Raw genomic sequence first — 18,620 nt, forward strand, 5'->3', positions numbered from 1 at the left:
CTTGCCGCTTCCACACAACTCGACTCGCCGCCCGCGTGCTGACCTCATGCGTACAGCGCGCCAACGGCGTGCTAATTGCGCGCCGACTCCGAGCCGGCAGCGAAACAACGTCATTACGTCGTGTTCAATCATAACATCAATCATAATCGTCGACCGTAGTCTTAATTCGAGGCGACGCCGTGCTGCAGCCATGCTGCAGCCGTGCTGTTGCGGTGCTGCTAAAATGTGCCACAAGCTTTAGCCTGGCAAACACTGATACATAAATATTTTGTAAATAAAATCGTCGTAAACATTTTACTAAGGCCTCTCGCTGGCAAATAATCTTAAGCAATTACTTTTTTTGAGAAATTCCTTAGGTAATATTACTTGCTTAGTTACGACCTTAATTATTTTACAATCTTACATTCACTGGCAAAAAAGGAAAACAATCAATTTTGCAAATCTATTAAGTTTGTAATCATTGTTAGGTTAGGTTTATTTATATAAAGGTTTTTTTTACAAATCATTACTGTTCAAAAAAACTCTGTTTTTTTGTAAATACCGTAACGAAATCTCACTAACAGAATTTTCACAGCATCACGTTAGAGTTTTTCACGTGTTTTCCATCACCATCCCCGTCAGACACCAGTTATCCAGTTAGGTTTAACCAGAAATACGTTATACTGTAACTGCCAGTGACGGGATAGTGACTGGCGCGAGTTAACTCGCTCAGCGGTCAGTGAACCGCGTTGAGTTACATACTTAGGTATACAGTAGCATAAAAGTTAAAATGACTTTACGTCTATTTCCGGCAGAACTGTTTCAAGCACTCGGATAAAAAGCTGCATAATAATAAAATAGATATTTAAAGACTGACACTGAAAGATTTTTCATTAGTACTGAGAAAAGCGCTTTCAAGTAAACAAAACAACTTTTCAGCTTTATAATGTAAGTATAGATAGAAGTAGGTTTCTTTTCTATCTTCCTTCAATTTTCCATATACCTAATTTGCTATAGTTCAATAATACCATATGTAATGGTATTGGTTAGACTAGTGTTATGACGCGATGATGATATCGGGCGCGGTTAGAGTAATCATACTTTCACACTAATATTACAAAGGGGAAAGTTTATGTTTTTATGTATTTTTGTTCCTTCTTCATATGCAGACTAAGCGGATTGCGTTTAAACTTAACAAAAATATAGCTTAAACATATGCATAACATGTAGGCTACTTTTTGATCTGGATTTATGTAGTTTCCCCTGGAAGCAGTATGGAGTATGGCTCACCTGTATTCGTCAGATATTATATTTTAACGGATAAATCGAGAGCCTGAAAAAAGACTGGCTATAATTTGGGTGCGTAAAATAAATTCTTCGGGATGTAGGTGGAAATAAAAGGAATAGCCAGTAAACTATATTTTTAGGGTAAATCTTTATTTTTATTACCAAACAATCTCTTAAACCATTACACGCTTGCCGTAGGTATTTACCTGTAGGTACCTGGATAAAATATAGCCTAAGTTACCTGGGGACAGTGAAGCTTTCCAACAGTGAAAGAATTTTTTAAATCAGTTCTGTAGGTTTGGACCCTTAAGACATACAATAAAATTGAGACAAACTATCATATTATTAGATGAACGAATAGCCAACAGTTATGGCTTCATCTATAGCTATATCTATGGCGATAGCGGGTATATAAGGTGCGGCTACAGTAATTGATTGATGATACAGCCGTCACTTTATCATATTAGATTATATGTACTTTGGTGACTAGTTTTTTTTTTATGATATGGGATGTTCCTGGTGGGTGTTAGATAATTTTATTATGCGTTTGAAAGGGGCAGTATTTTTTTTATAATAAAAAAAATGCTTTAGAGAGTAAATAGTTTGATATCAGTTGTTTCAGTTTTAACGCTATCCATGAAAAACTATCTAATAAATAATTCGAAAAAACTACGAAATAAAAATGAATTTCATCCGATTGAACAAGCGTTTTTATTTAAATCCGAAATATATTTTTAATACAATCACAACATATTGAACGTATAGTTTTTTGTTTCCAAATGCATAACCATTTTGTGGTTACCTTAACTAGTTTAAACGATTCACTAAAACTAAATCGTTTCGTAATAATAATAACGACATTTCAATGCAATATCCATTCAGTGTAGCATAGATAGGGGAAAACTGTCCAACTACCCTCTGCATTGGCTTTACACAGACGAGCGCTCTACTTATCTGTGGTTAACGTTCCGTCACACGCTGATGTGAATGCAACGATAATATCGCCCTGTTCAGTATTGTCATATTATCAACTGTTTATACTCAGCAGATTTAGTTAATCAACGTTTTTGGTGCCTGTATTTATACCAATATTATAAAACTGAAAAGTTTGATTGTTTGAAGGCGCTAATCTCAGGAACGATTTGTCGGTTTTCAAAAATTGTTTCAGTGTCAGCATGTCGATTCTATAAAATATCACAACTCACTTCGACATCACTCTCACTTCGACTTCGATCTAAAGGTAGAATTCCGTGGACGCGACAATAGTCAACCTTTGAAAATGTATGGCACCGTTGTCGAGGCCCGTGACAGTCGCGCGCGGCCGACGAATTTCGTAAGCTGCTCGCGCCATTGTCAAAAATTTAATTCTGGTTTTACTAAAATTCTATAGATGTTATTAAGCGCTAGACCATGTTGAGAAGCGTACGGCCGCGAGCGGCTCACGAAATTCGTCGTCCGCGCGCGACTGTCGCAGCCCTCGGCAGCGGTGCCATACATTTTCATAGGTTGACTTTTGTCGCGCGCGGCTGCGACAATCGCGACCCACGGAATTCTACCTTAAAGTTTCGTGATTGACGTTGTCAAACTACACTAGCGCTTCACTATCGAGCGTGTTGACAAGTTGAACTAAATCAAAGTCGAGATTTTGACAGATTTGTCAAAATCTGTCTATCTATAGGGGAGGTAGGGGAGAGATGGGCAGTTGGGAGACATGATCAAATCAGAATAAAAGGGGGGTCCTTTTATTCTGATTTCTGATCATAGTTTTGTTTTTTTTTAATTGGGTAGTTTACGTTACCGACTGGTAACGGTGTTCATCCATAGACTATCTGTCATTTCTGTGAGTTGTCAAGAACAAACACTCGTAAAAGTACTTAAATATTTTGTTGCGGTTTCGGATCGTTATAAAGAGAAAACTAATGAAAGGTATGTGTATTTTCTATTATTAATTATTGATTGTCAAAATCTCCAGTTACAATTATAGTAAGTCGATGCAATCCACACCTATTATACCTTTAGAAGAGAGTACTACAGCAATAGTTAATGGGCCCCACGTTTTTATTTTAGTCTAATATGACCGGGACCACCTACGTAGGTTGACAGGTAAGTAACTATTTTTTATTTTCTAGTTTTCAGTGCACATAAGATAAAACCGTTTAACTTAAAAGTTTTTTTACCGATTTTTTTTTCATAAACTAAGTCAAAAGTGTCCAATGCTCTCTATGGTAGGGAGGCTTTTCTTCGTCAGTGAAAATTTGTGAGGTTATAAATCTGCGCGAAAAATCCTTTATAGAATCTTGTTTCAGGTACCGTTGCCAACTTGATCTAGAGACTATTATATTTAAAATAGTGTTTAAATAAAGTTCTAAGTGTTTTAAAGTGATTAAGTGCCTACATTTAACGATGGCTAGAATGTTTTTGCTTAAATCTTTATTAGAAGAAGCTCATGCTTTAGATAATTTAGAAAAGCGTCAACAATCTGCTAGAATTCGTAGTTTACCTTTATTAACTCGCGATGATGACTATGTGAGCATATATAGATTGTCAAAGGAGCTAATTGACCAACTGGAGTCTGATTTACTGACAGTATTCTACTTGTGTAGCCCTTTCATTTGATACCCATATTGAGGGGGCTGTGCCATTTTGTGCCGGCGGCCATATTGGATTTAATTAAAGGTGTATACAAAATTTCAGACCAATCGGTTGACAGGAAGAGGGTGAAATTTGAATTACTAAATTTGATCCAAGAATAAATAATAAAACAAACGGGGTGAGCTAAATAAAACCGTTTAAATATCTCGTAATGTTGAAACTGATTGTAATTTTTAGGAAAGCTCTTTCATTATATCTAGCCGAATATAAGAAATGGCAATAAAAGTTGATAATGATCTGTAAAATCTGATTTTTTATGCAATAAATTGTGAAAAAGTGCCCATCCCTCCCCTACCTCCCCTAAAGTATGAAATGACATTACGAATCGAAGTGAAATGCGAGTTGTTGATCGAGTTTTATAGAATCCCAGTACAGATGACTTATCGAGCAAAGCTATGACGATTACCCAGCAGGGTACTTTTATCCAGATGCACGGAATAGTTCCCATGGTAGCTAGGATCTATCATTTATAAAACGTAAAATGAAAAGTATGTTAATTAATGCCCTTTAAAATAACTGGTAACCGTTATACTTTTCGCTTTAAAACTGAAAAATATAATAATAAAGAGCTCTTTTTTTTTCAAAAATAAAAAACTGACAGCAGATGGCTTCCCCGACAACAATGAGTGCGCCCACAGTGCATACGGTCGTATCTGCACATTCTCCTCATATCGCGACAGTTGCAAAACGGCGTAACTGTTTATCATTACAATGTCGTATCTAGCAGTACTTTATCATATGATATTAGTCGAGCAATAAATAAACAGTAAATAATTATGGCGTCCTATCCGATTTCGGCTACGGTGCGGCGGCTGCTCTCATATAAGAAGATTAGCCAGCTGTGCAGAACATATAGTGCACAAGCATTTACGCAGACACAGATGCACTCGCTGTTCCTTCACTCTCATAGCTCGATGGGACGACAATTCTTCAAAACTTCCGAACTCGGGCTGCTTTGTGAAAGTTTCTGAACCCACAAAGCAATTCAGCCCGACCCGGCAAATGCACCTTTTTTCATTGGGAATGATCGAATGATCCATCTCGCTGTGGGTGCTGTGTGAGGGAGTGTCAGACTCTTACTGACTAAAACCCAGCATGTTCCTTCTTAAGCCCTTTATGTACCAAGGCCGTGGAAACTCTTACGAACAATCCCGCAGCCCCAGCGCGAATCGAACCAGAGACCTCGTTCATAGCTAGACCAAACTAGACCAAAGAGGCAGTTAGACAATGAATATCGATATTCGATATGCACAGGCCATTAAATTCGTGGTTCTATGCACACTATGTATCGGGTATGTAAAGCGTGTTCAATGTATTTTAAATGAAATGTTGATACAAAATGTTTTATCCAGCCTTTTGTGGATAACATGCCAAAAAGCTGGCAGTATTGTCGAAATGAAATCTGAAATTCTTTGTTCGGAGGTTTTAAGAGGCTTTTGTGCCTATAAAATGGTTTAACTTGATAAAGTGAAGTAAAAGCGTTTTTGAAGATGTTTTGAATGAAAGTAAAATATAAATTACTATATCTGTTGTCTATTATGGTTAACAGAAAGGCTACGCTAAATTTTATGTCATTTAAGAGAAAATTACGAGAGAACATGCACCACGTTTTACCTGAATCATTTTTATTCTGAACATTAACATTTTGCCGCCTGTCGCAGAAGGAAAATTTTATATTTAAAAAAACTAAAAACCTACTTAAAATGTTACTTGGGAAACTTACCAAAAAATGCTTTGATAATAAAGAGCTCTGTAGTCCACAAATTATTAATTAAGCACTCATTTAGAGCGTTTCCACGAACTTGGTAAAAGCACTTAGTGCTCGGCTAATTTAAAAACATGTTTTTATTACGTCATTTTCTACCTTTATTACATTTTAAATTAAAAATCAGTAATTTAAGGCCTTTTAATATAACAAGCAGGCATATTTTTTAAATTTGGATGTTTTTCAAAAACATCTCAATCAGTTTAGCAATTTAGGCGTTAAAGCGGTGAAAGTGTAATAAACATACTGACTTTGACATTATAGCATAATTATCATCTATCTATGCTAGTATAACAAAGTGTTTTTTTGTTTGTTTGTACCCGAAAGGCTCCAAAACTGTTAGATCGCTTCGAAGTATTCTTTCACGATTGGGAGGCTAGACTATCCCCGAGTAAAATAGGTCATATTTTATGCCACGGCATTTTGGCTAGTATGTATGTATGTAGACGTGGGTAAAACCGCAGGAAAACGCCAGTATAAAGTAAGGATTTCTGTGCCAAAACCCCAGTTATTAAAACCCAGTTTTGCTTACAAACACATTGTCTGTCGTAAGCAAAACGTTAAATATCTTCGCGCTGACGACGCCGACGGTTCATTTCCTTCAGATTTTACACATCACTGAAGTTTGGAGTCCACTTAAAATATATACTAGTTAAGTGGTACGGGGTCCCTCGTCCGTGGCTTTCAAAAATTTGGGGTGATGTTAAAAGTTGTAATGTCTCGAGTATTATTAGATGTTTAAAAACCGATTGATTATTATATAACGAAGAGACGGTTTTCCTGATGGATTATTGCCACTCATCAACCTGAAACACCAGAAAAAACGAAAGGGCGTTTATTTATTTATTTATTTAGGCACACCAACAACTTATTTACAAATACTTTCACATATATAAGTTTACAATGGCGTTGTTGGCCTTTTAAGAAAAATGTCTTTTCCTGAAGTTTCAAATATTTTTAAACTGATTAAGCTCTCAGACAAAACAATTCAAATAAGTTTACTAATTCTTCTTCTACCATTTTGTGAAGTTCCTCCATTGATGAATCACTGACGTATTTTTAGGAATCGGTACCCTAAGGGTAAAAGGCGACCCTATTACTAAGACTTCCCTATCCGTCCGGCACGGAAACCTTCGCGCGTGAGTCTGACTTGCACTTGACTGGTTTTTATTTCCTTACTATACCTATGGTTAATATTCAGTAGATAATTTCTGCATATTTTTACTATCTAGGGATTCAAAATAACCGTACCTACGTTAAAGTGTTTACCCAGTATTGAAATGCAATTTTCTAGATTGACGATAATAAAGTTTTCTTTTTAAGTGTATTCAATATTTAAATGAGCAAATTGTGTAAAGTGATTCAAATAAGATACCTAAGTATATCAAGAGACGGTAAATTTGAATATTATTTGCTTCACTTCATCATTTATTCATGTAATAAATCTTTCATATACGGAAAAGGTGCTTTATAATTGTAATATTTCGTGACAGCGAGTGATCTTTAAAATATTTTTTTTCCATGTTACTATATCCCACCCACAACGAGCTACAAACATTTCGAAATATAGTTAGTGTATTTAAATCTATAATATAAAAATGAATCGCAAAATGTGTTGTAAGCGCATAACTCAACAACGCCTGGACCAATTTGGCTAATTCTTTTTTTGTTGTGTTTGTTATTGTCAGGAGAAGGTTCTTATGAAAAAAAAATAGGGTAAAGTAGAGAAGTCAGTTGACGGGAGCGAAGCCGCGGGCAAAAGCTAGTGTAATATAAATATTGTTCTAAATACACAAAGTACTTTTGCTAGTATGTACAGGGGCCCGATTCTGTTAAGACATTATTAATGTCAAAATTGAAATTGAGTCGCAATAGCAGTTTTAACCTTAGCGGGCATTCTGCAACTAATATGAGACCAATCGTATTCCAATGACATTCGATTGGTTTGCGATTGGTCTGCAATTTGGTCTATTCTATACGGTAGTTTGCTCTACAATCAAATTCCAATCGTAAATAATTTGCAGACAATATGATTCACTATTGAATCACATAAACGGATAAAAACGTTTATTTAAAAGAAAAAATAGCGGAATGCCACATACGCTTCAATAGTAATTGAGTCGTGATTGGATCTCAGTCGGATGTGAATCGTATCTATAATAATCTGGGGCGCGATTTTACTAATTTTACTTAAGCGACCTTAAGTAAAATTAGTAGAATCGCGCCCCAGATCAAAATACATCTTCGCAAACAAAACAATATCTATCAAAATGACTACCATCGTGTAATCTCATCGTGCTCTATTTAAACCAATCTTAATATTCTAGAATCTTCCCGCAAACCGAATAAAACGTTCGCTTTCGTAATAAAACAGTAAGCCATAACGGAGTATTTGTTTTGTACATAATAAACTGAACTTGTGGATGTTTGGTTAGCAAATATTGCGTGAGCTCTGACGACGGATAGGCGTCATACGTAGATCAAGCTTTAGTAAGTATAGAATATGTGTTCACGAAAGCGAGTGAACAATGCTTGTCTGTGTAAATGTACATGTAGTACAATGTCTTTGTATGTGTAAGCTCAGAAGAGGTCAGTAGTGGCCGAGTTGCCGGTTCACTCACTTGCATAAAATAGCCAATGGCATTGCTAGATTTTACTATCAACTTTATGAAATTGCTATAAAAATCCTAGTTTATTATAAAAACAAATTGTGGTTTAGCATAAACATAACTGCCCAAAGTGGCCAACATCGCGAGGATCTCCAAGCATTCAAATCGTACTTGTAGCTAAATATACTTGAGCTCAATTTTAGTACACTTGTACACAGTAACTCTGACCCTGACGTCATACGGGACTGACATGACTCGTGTCAGTCAATAAACAGCGAATACCTATAACCGATCTATCTGTTCTTTTGCTTTTGCCAGAGATAGGAATTTGACATTACTTGTATGGGGCTCATGTCCAGCGGGGCCCAGCAGCAGCGGGGCCGAGCAAAGGCGAAGGTCTGCCGGGGCTTTTTTTTTTTTTTTTTTTTTAGCGACGTAAAATCATCAAATGACCCCTCCCGCTGTGGGTTAGCAGCGGTGAGGGAGTGTCAGACTCTTACTGACTAAAATCGTCGTGTTCCGTCATAGGCCTTTTATGTACCAGGGCCGCGGTATCTCTTTCGAACAACCCGCAGCCCCGGCAGGCCTTGGCCCTGCTGGGCCCCGCTGGGGTTGCTGACATCTCTTTGAGGAGCGCGTGGAACAACGCGCGCCGTCGACACGGGTCTGTCGTCTAGAAAGACAGAGGGACGATGAGCCACCCGAACTCACCGCCCACAGACCCACGCCTACGGTGGCCGGGAGTCATCTCGCGACACCCGGCGCCCATGGTGTCTACCTGGTCCAGCGCGGCGGCCGGGATGAGAGGTGCGAACTCTCTGGCGTTCCGCCTCCTCCTTCTCGAGCATGACCGCTTCGCAGAAGGAGGCGACGGCATCCCATTCCCTCTCGCCCCGGACCATGGCCTGAACCAGGGCCGGACGCGAGAGGTCGCCGCCGCCCAAAGCCTCGACGAGGACCCGGCGGTGCCCTTCCCATGCGGGGCACACCTGGACTGTGTGGTCCACCGTGTCCTCGGGGCTGTCCGCACAATGGTGACACCCGGGCGCCTCCTCACGACCGATTGCGGTGCAGCTACCTCCCGAAACAACCGTGTCCGGTGAGGACCTGCGTCATGCGGTACGTGAGGGCGCTGTGACTCCTCCCGAGCCACTCCTCAAAGAGGGGACTTACCGCCACGATGGTGGCGTGCCCTAGGTCTGCCGGGGCTGCGGGATTGTTCGCGCGAGTTATCGCGGCCCTGTTACATAAAAGGCTTACGACAGTACGCGACGATTTTTAGTCAGTAAGAGTCTGACACTCAATCACCGCTGCTAACCCACAGCGGGAGGGGTCATTTGATTATTTTTGACGTCGTTCAAAAAAATCTGTAGTAAGCAAAACAACAGACAGATAGAATATTGGGAATGGCCGTAGATGAACTGATCCGATCATATTAGATGATTGTTTACGTACAATCGTACATTGTTAGTACGCACATTGTTACTAGAATAGATATTTATAGCTCAGCAGAGTCATCGGAATTGTAGTTAATTATAAATAGAGCGTAATAAGTACTTATTGTAGGTTTATGGCCAAAGCACATAAATTTAGCGCAGTGAGGAGTATTTTTTATCAAATTATTTTCGATATCTTTCTTTATTGAAATAATACTTGAAATCAATTGTCACAACTTTTAAATATAAGTGGTTACGTCCAAAACCTGCAAGGGGTTTTTTTTTAAGTCAAAGTCAAATCATTTATTTCATTTAGGCCTTCACAAGCACTTATGAACGTCAAAAAATATAAATAAAGTTGATTCTAGTTGCCTATTCCAAAAGTAGCTTCCTATGGAGAAGAACGGGCAAGAAACTCCATGGATACTCCATTTATGATCTTTTAATAACGATACTATCCGTTTTGGGTAAGGAAACTCGTTTTTAACCGACTTCCCGAAAAGAGGAAAACGCGAAAGTTATCAACTCGGATTTTTATGGCTTTTTAGTAGAAGATAATAGCACAGATTACTTATAGTTACTATCGTAGTAGTAGTAACTTCGATAAATATGAAGTCCATTAAAATTTCAGTCAGGATTTTTGGAATAAATCACCTTATATAATGTACAGCTCAGCTTCTATGTAGGCCGTTATGCAAAGAGCGACTTGCGATCAGTCGGTACAAAGGAGATCAAATATACGTCAGAATATTTTAGTATACAATATTATGCGGCACATTAAATAAGCTCAGACTTTATATTGACAACAGATAATACAGTATACTATGTATATAAAGTATTGTCATATACCTATTCGTCAAATAACTTTGCCACTCTGCGCAATTGTAGTATTTTTACGTTCGTGAAGCACACACATAATAGTATAAAATACGTATTACATACAATATAATACAACAGTCTATGAATATAGTAGTTATAGTTACTTAGATAAAATCTAAAAAGCAATTTCTCACAAATGCATACGGATTTACGTCAAGGATTCCTAAAGAATCAGTTCACAGAACGAATATTTTTGAAACATAGGCAATAATATATTATTTTTCAGAAATGCTAGCGTATTGTGACTTTGTTTAAAAAAAGAAATCAAAATCGTCGGAATATCTATGCTACCTGATTGTCTTACAATTGTTTTTAAGTGTTGGAAGGAAATTAATTCACAATAACTTGATCAACATTTCGAAATACGATTGTAAGAACTCTATGCATAGTATATTTCTCTATGAAATACTTAACGTTAACGAAATTTACCCCATTTTCAAAATTCTTATTGTGCATACACCATGTAAAAATGAGTAAAGAAACAATGAAATTTCCAATACCGAGGCAAGTTTTACAGGTGAATGACCTCGCTGAATATTGAAGGAGCGTTTTTCTTTTACTTTCATCTTAAAGTACAAACATTGAAAAAGCTATATAAGTAACACTGTCTGTCTGACTGTCTGTCGCACTTTCCTGCCAATGAACCAATGATTTAAATGATATTTTGCGCACAGAAACATAGTCTAATAGAGCCGCAGAAAGTACCAATACAAGCTATTTTTTACCAAGAAGAGACGGAGAAGCGGTTCTCCCAGGACGTCAGTAAACCCGCGGGAAACAACTAGTTTATTTATCTTGTAATTTCTACCAAAGTTAAAGTTAAGATTTTTTTTTCAAGACTGATAGAATCATCAGTTGATTAATAATATCTCTTACTAGCTTCTACCAGCGGTTTCACCCGCATCCCGTGGGAACTACTTCCCGTACCGGGATAAAAAGTAGCCTATAGCCTTCCTCGATAAATGGGCTATCTAACACTGAAAGATTTTTTCAAATCGGACCAGTAGTTCCTGAGATTAGCGCTTCAAACAAACAAACAAACAAACTCTTCAGCTTTATAATATTAGTATAGATGTACCAGTAACTTGCTAAATTGGAATTTCTAACCATTAGAAATTCCATTATTTCCCTACATATCAATATATCACTTTAACCACTTGTATAACTAAGATAAAGTGTTCGGAAATACTCGAATAAATCCGTATGCATTGGGAAGGGCTGCTGTGACGGCTATTAGCCCACGATTGATTTATAGACGGCTTAAATCTTTCTATTGATTACAATGATGGTTGGTACAATTAGATGGTTAAATACTTTAATGAATTGGATGGTAATTTGATTTGATTCTGAAGATTTTAATACCAGATCATTAGTTTTTCTATGGGTCTGGGACCGATGGTGTTCTATGTGTAACAAACTGTTAAGCTATACTTTTGTCATAAAGAGGTTCATAAAAAAATAGAACTACAAGTACAATGAAATAAAAATAAACCATATGAATAGGAGTCGTGGCATTTTTGTCAATAACATTTGCTACGACAGCGCTACGATGTGAAGCGCAGCGTAACGTAGCGTAGCGTATCGTAGCAAATGTGAAGACTTTAAAAATATATTGCTAAACTGTTAGTATTGTTCTTGATAACCGGTAACAGGTATCAAAAGAGTAGAGAGCTTAAGCTCCAGTTAACAAATGAAAAAAATATAGACCTCCTACTTTTTGGGAAATCGATTAAAAATGCCGTCCCAGTCTATGTACAAATAATTGTGATCATCTAAAAACTAGCAGTCACAGCAACCTTTAAATATATTAGTAAATAGTTATAACAAATACATACATTTCTGACGTACTGATCAAATGTCCTCACCGCTGTCCTCCCGAGAAGCAGTGCATCCATCTCACTCTCCGGAACTGGTACTACGGCCACCGTGGGCGCCGGACCTCCTTTCATCGGCACATTCATTTTTGAATCTAATTCCCTTCGCAATAAGACACAAAATCCAACACCAGTTCAACTGTTGGGACAGGCACAAAACTTCTTTTGTTTAATTTACTTTGTTTAAACACTGTTTTGAACACATGTTCTTTGAAATCTGAATTGAAATCACTTCATTGTAAATAGAACTTAAAATCCTTGAGATAGAGTTTCATTTGTATCACAATTAACGCACCACTCATTTAAAACGACGACGTCCACAAAATTCATTTACTCCTGTTCCACAATTAAAAACGCTTTTTCTTTCTTCTTTCGTAAAAAATAATTGTCACCAAAATTAATTGTAGGTATTGCTTTATTCAATAAAAATTGAGTGGTCTATTTTCTAAAAATAACAATTATTTCTCCAGAAATTATTCATCATCATTAATTTTAAATAAAAATTGACGTTCTTTTTTCAAATGGAAAATGATATGAATTGAAATTTATTTATTGTCCGTTTTTGAATATGTATTTGTTTTTCTTTTAATTGAATTATTGTTTTTCAATTACTAATATCACTTTATTCCATTAAAATACACAGTTTTCGCACAAACTTTTAGTTATCTTTTTATCTTTGCCAGTTGATCCCGTGCGTTCAGTCTTCACTATTTATCGTTCTTTGTTTCACTATTTTTGGTTCAGGGATTGGAATGAAATAAAAATTCGTTTTTGGACCTCTGTTACTGATGGTATACGTGTACTTGAAAAGATTATTATGTTTGTTTATACATTTGTGGTGTTGTTTGATTTTATTAATTTCATAAAATAATTGGTTTTATTGTGGCTTATGTAAATTATAATATAGTGCTAAAGATAGAATGATGTTTTTTTTTGCAAGGCGTTCCTATGGCTTCTGTTTTCTATGGTGAAAAGATGAGGTTTGTGATTTTAGAGTATTTCTATGTTTTTGAAATCCGAAAAAGAGGTACTTACAAGTTTGACTTCTATTTGTGTATATCTGTCTATGGTACTGTAACTCTTAAACGGTAAAACTATTTGGATGAAAGTCATAATATATTCAAGCTGCATTCCATTTTTAGTACATTAAATCTTTCCCAATTAATTATGATGACATTCCACCAACCAAATTCAATATGTGCGTCCGAAATCATTCTACTAGAATAATGTTCACGAGCAGTTAATTGGATAAGCTATTAATTATATTAAGGAGGCTTCGACACATTCCTAATTGGCTTAACGCAAGTGATTCAAAACATATTAGTCTAGACTTTAGTCTAATAACTCAATATCTTGGTGTTAGTTATATTAAAGCATAGTACCTACATTTAATATAATAAATGTTTGGCATACCATATCTTTTTTTTTTTAACGACGTCAAATATCATCAAATGACCCCTCCCGCTGTGGGTTAGCAGCGGTGAGGGAGTGTCCGTCATAGGCCTTTTATGTACCAAGGCCGCGGTATCTCTTTCGAACAACCCGCAGCCCCGGCAGGCCTTGGCCCTGCTGGGCCCCGCTGGGGTTGCTGACATCTCTTGACAACAACGCGCGCCGTCGACACGGGTCTGTCGTCTAAGCAGACAGAGGGACGATGAGCCACCCGAACTCACCGCCCACAGACCCACGCCTACGGTGGCCGGGAGTCATCACGCGACACCCGGCGCCCATGGTGTCTACCTGGTCCAGCGCGGCGGCCGGGATGAGAGGTGCGTACTCTCTGGCGTTCCGCCTCCTCCTTCTCGAGCATGACCGCTTCGCAGAAGGAGGCGATCATCATCATCCCATTCCCTCTCGGAGGCATCCCATTCCCTCTCGCCCCGGACCATGGCCTGAACCAGGGCCGGACGCGAGAGGTCGCTGCCGCCCAAAGCCTCGACGAGGACCCGGCGGTGCCCTTCCCATGCGGGGCACACCTGAACTGTGTGGTCCACCGTGTCCTCGGGGCTGTCCGCACAATGGTGACACCCGGGCGCCTCCTCACGACCGATTCGGTGCAGGTACCTCCCGAAACAACCGTGTCCGGTGAGGACCTGCGTCATGCGGTACGTGAGGGCGCCATGACTCCTCCCGAGCCACTCCTCAAAGAGGGGACTTACCGCCACGATGGTGGCGTGCCCTGTGGCATACCATCTTCGGCGGACTTTTCTGAAGTTTTCACTAACTCAGTGCATTATTATGCTAATATACTATGAAGATATAAAAAATCTTATAAAAAATCAACTTTTTAAACTCGAAATGGCTTCTGCATATAATGGCTAAGTGCCTAAGTTTTAGACTAAGGCGACTGCATACGAAACTTAATGCACCAAGAACTTGGAACTAGGAAGAATTTAGCCAGTAGGTATTATAATAATGGCCAGTCTGATCCATACCGATTATTGGTTTGTCGGATTGACATCCTCGCCGGCTGCTCTCTCTACTAAGGAGATTAGCCAGCTATGCAGAAAATATTATAGTACACAAAGAGACACAGGTGCACTCTCTATTCCTTTACTCTCATAGTTTGATAGAACTTTAATCCGACACGACCGAAGGGAGATCCTAGGCAATCACCAACTTTAGACTCCTAGCTGCTTTGTGAAAGTTTCTTAAAATCGCTTGGTTAGCACATAGTGATGAAAATCGAAATACTTGTGAACGGGTGAACCCGCGTGAAACAGTCAGTAGACACCGGTGTTCGTAGAGAACTCCTCCCGGGACCGAATAAACTACCTACATCATCATGCTTGAGGATACTGTAACATGCGGTAAAAGAATTTCTGAAATCAGAGCAGTTTGTTTTGTTAGTCGTAGAACCAACATACAAAATATCTTTAGTATAGATATTTTTATTGGTATTTTTATAAACGGCTGGGACTTTCCGATAGTATATATAATTTCTCCGAGCCTTTTTCTCAACTATATTGGGGTCGGCTTCCAGTCTAACTGGATGTAGCTGAGTACCAGTGCTTTACAAGGAGCGACTGCCCTCAACCCAGTTACCTGGGCAACCCCTTTGGTTAGACTGGTGTCAGACTTACTGGCTTCTGACTACCCGTAACGACTGCCAAGGATGTTCAATGACAGCCGGGACCTACAGTTTAACGTGCCATCCGAAACATAGTATGTATAAAGGTACAATACTTTTATACAAATCGTGAAAGTTTAAAAACCTAAATTTTATTGGTTTTATTCAGAATTTCTCACGATACAATCGGTGGTTTTACTTGATTGACTATTAATGCACCCCTGCACGTATCATGCATACATCATTTATACATTAGGCAGAATACATGAATGTCATTTAAATACGCTTATTACGTTCAAATTGCTTCTTAATTCTACACTTGGGAGCAATAAAATCTGGATAGTTTAAAAATGTCTTGGTTTTTTCGAGTTTTAAATTCTAATTTATCTCTTTTTGCGAAATGAATGATAAATTATGATAGTTTTAAGAATAAGTAGATATAGTAGTTATGTTAGGTCTTTAGAATTAAATAATATTAGGTTATAAATAAACTTGCCCGTTCTTTTCGCTATTTTTGGAATGGACAACTAGAATCAAAGCTATTTATATTTTCGACGTTCATATGTGCTTGCAAAGGCCTCAATGACATAAAATGATTTGACTTTGACTTTGTTGACAGTTCCAGATACTGGCATTTACGAACAAACAAACTCCCTTCATTTATATTCACTTAGACATAGGTATAGATATGTTTTTCACCATCATGGTGTCCCAAAATCGTTAATCGAATCAGTTCCGCACTCGATCAGCCGACTCGGATAAGAGTAATTGGATTTTTCTGTTAGGAAAATCTCTCATTCATGGGATTTCGATTGATGACGGACAGACAGACACGCTGGACGAAATCGAGTGAAACGTAATTAATGATGTCACTCAAAAAGTGTTGGATAGAGTGAATGTGTCAGTAAATGAAAGATATGACTTAATTTAATATTAAATTAAAATCCGAAAGGTGATTTAGTTCCTCGTATTGTTTTCACTCTAAAGTGGCTGTACCGATTGCAATGAATATTAGCATCTATTACAAGGCGTTACCCGAGAAATAGAGATAGGCTCTTTTTGTGCTGTTATGTTATGTAGTTCCTTTGGGTCGCGGGTGAAATAGACGTCAAAAATAAGATAACTACTATTTTCAGTTATCTTTATTAAAGTCTCTTGTACGTTGTTGTCTCTTACATAATTATTTATTCAATCTAAACAACTTCACTTTTGGAATAAAACAATACATTAGAATTTTGTGTATTCATGTACAATCCTACACTACCTATTCATGTTCATTTCTAAAAATCACAACAATACAAAATTATTACAAGTGCTCCTTCACACAACCTAAAACGCGCGTTATCACGAAATTTCACAAGAATACTAGCTACAAATAAATAGGCGACGTTACCACAAGGTTTGTGCGTGTAAATCCAAACGCTGAGGTTTTCATCGCTTAAATACTGGATGAGGTAACTGCGTTGTTAGCTGTGGGCCGTATGAAAAGGCTCTAAGCTTTAGTAAAATGTAGTTTTGTACTTGTTGAATATGTAGTCAGATTTATACTAAAATTATGAAGATGAAAAGTTTGCTTGTTTTTGTGTTTACTTGAACATGCTTATCGAAACTGTTGGACCGATTTGGAAAAATCTTTTAGTTTTCGATAACCCATTTGTCAAGAAAGTCTTTACGGTATCTTATATTGGGAGGCCTGGAGTAGTTTCTACAGGACACGAATATAACAACTGACGGAATCTAGTTTTGGAAAAACAGAAATTTTAGTTTTTCTGAAGATAAATGTTTTTTCGCGAGTTATCACAATATTTTACGAGTCTAGCTACAAATGAATAGGCGACATAACCACAACGTTTGTGCGTATAAATTCAAACGCTGAGGTTTTCAGCGCTTAAATACTGGATGAGGTAACTGCGTTGTTAGCTGTAGGCCTTGTAAAACGGCTCTAAGCTTTTGCTGAAATGTAGTTTTGTACTTGTTGAATGTTTAGTCAGATTTATACGAACAAAGCAAAAAAATTTGCTTGTTTGTGTGTTTACTTGAACGCGCTTGTCTAGGAAACTACTGGACCGATTCGGAAAAATCTTGCAGTGTTAGGTAACCCATTTATCAAGAAGGTTTTTACGATATCTTTTATCAGCATGCGCGGAGTGATTTACACTGGACGTTGATAAACTCACTGATAGAACCTCGTTTGGTATTACACATTTCAACTTAGTACTGAAGAAACAATTATAATCATTGTTTTTGTACAATATTAGTATAGGAAACAGTTTCTCATCAACTTATAGTAATAAAATACAAAAATATAGTTTTGATAAATGATAGTGAGACTTCGTGACTAAAATTGTGATTACCATGTCAATTTAGGTCATAAACTATTCAGTTTTTTTGTCACCTTTACACATGAATCTAGTCGTTGGAAGAATGTGATTTTATCTTGTAATAACAGACATTAGGTGTTGGACTGATATTCCGTTATTTTTATTAAGTTCATGTCATGTTTGTCACTTTCTTTCATTGTGAGAATCAGTTTTAGATATTTATATATCCTTAATAACTTTAAGCTGGAGAATTTGTTTTTTTTTCTTTTGAAGCGTGAATCTCAGGAACTAAGTACCTTTTGCTGGACTGAATTGAAGAATTTTATATTGGGTATTTGTTATCTGAATACCTACGTGGAGTAGTCCCAAAGGATGAGGGTTAAACCGCTGATGAAATTGGTCTGAACTGAACAGTTGTATTGAACTAGTTAACAAACATAAGTTTTAGAAGTTTTTCCTCACAAAACCGGTTGAGCCATTCTTGTGAGCAACATAATTTTTACATGAACCATATTGTTCTCACCTATGACATGGGTTCTTGCCAGATTTAGAACACCCCTACTCTCTAAAATCTAACTTCATAAGCTAATGATAATAACACTACCACTCCTACCCATAAATAATCCATTTCATTCAGGTCATCAAACATCCACATTGACTAACGTAAATGATTCCTTCACATAACGCGATAAGAACTATCTATTCCCCCCCCCTCTCACTTACTCCTACCACTGGCCTCACCCCCTCC

Source organism: Helicoverpa zea, chromosome 22 (assembly GCF_022581195.2).
Source record: "Helicoverpa zea isolate HzStark_Cry1AcR chromosome 22, ilHelZeax1.1, whole genome shotgun sequence".
Lineage (NCBI taxonomy): Eukaryota > Metazoa > Arthropoda > Insecta > Lepidoptera > Noctuidae > Helicoverpa > Helicoverpa zea.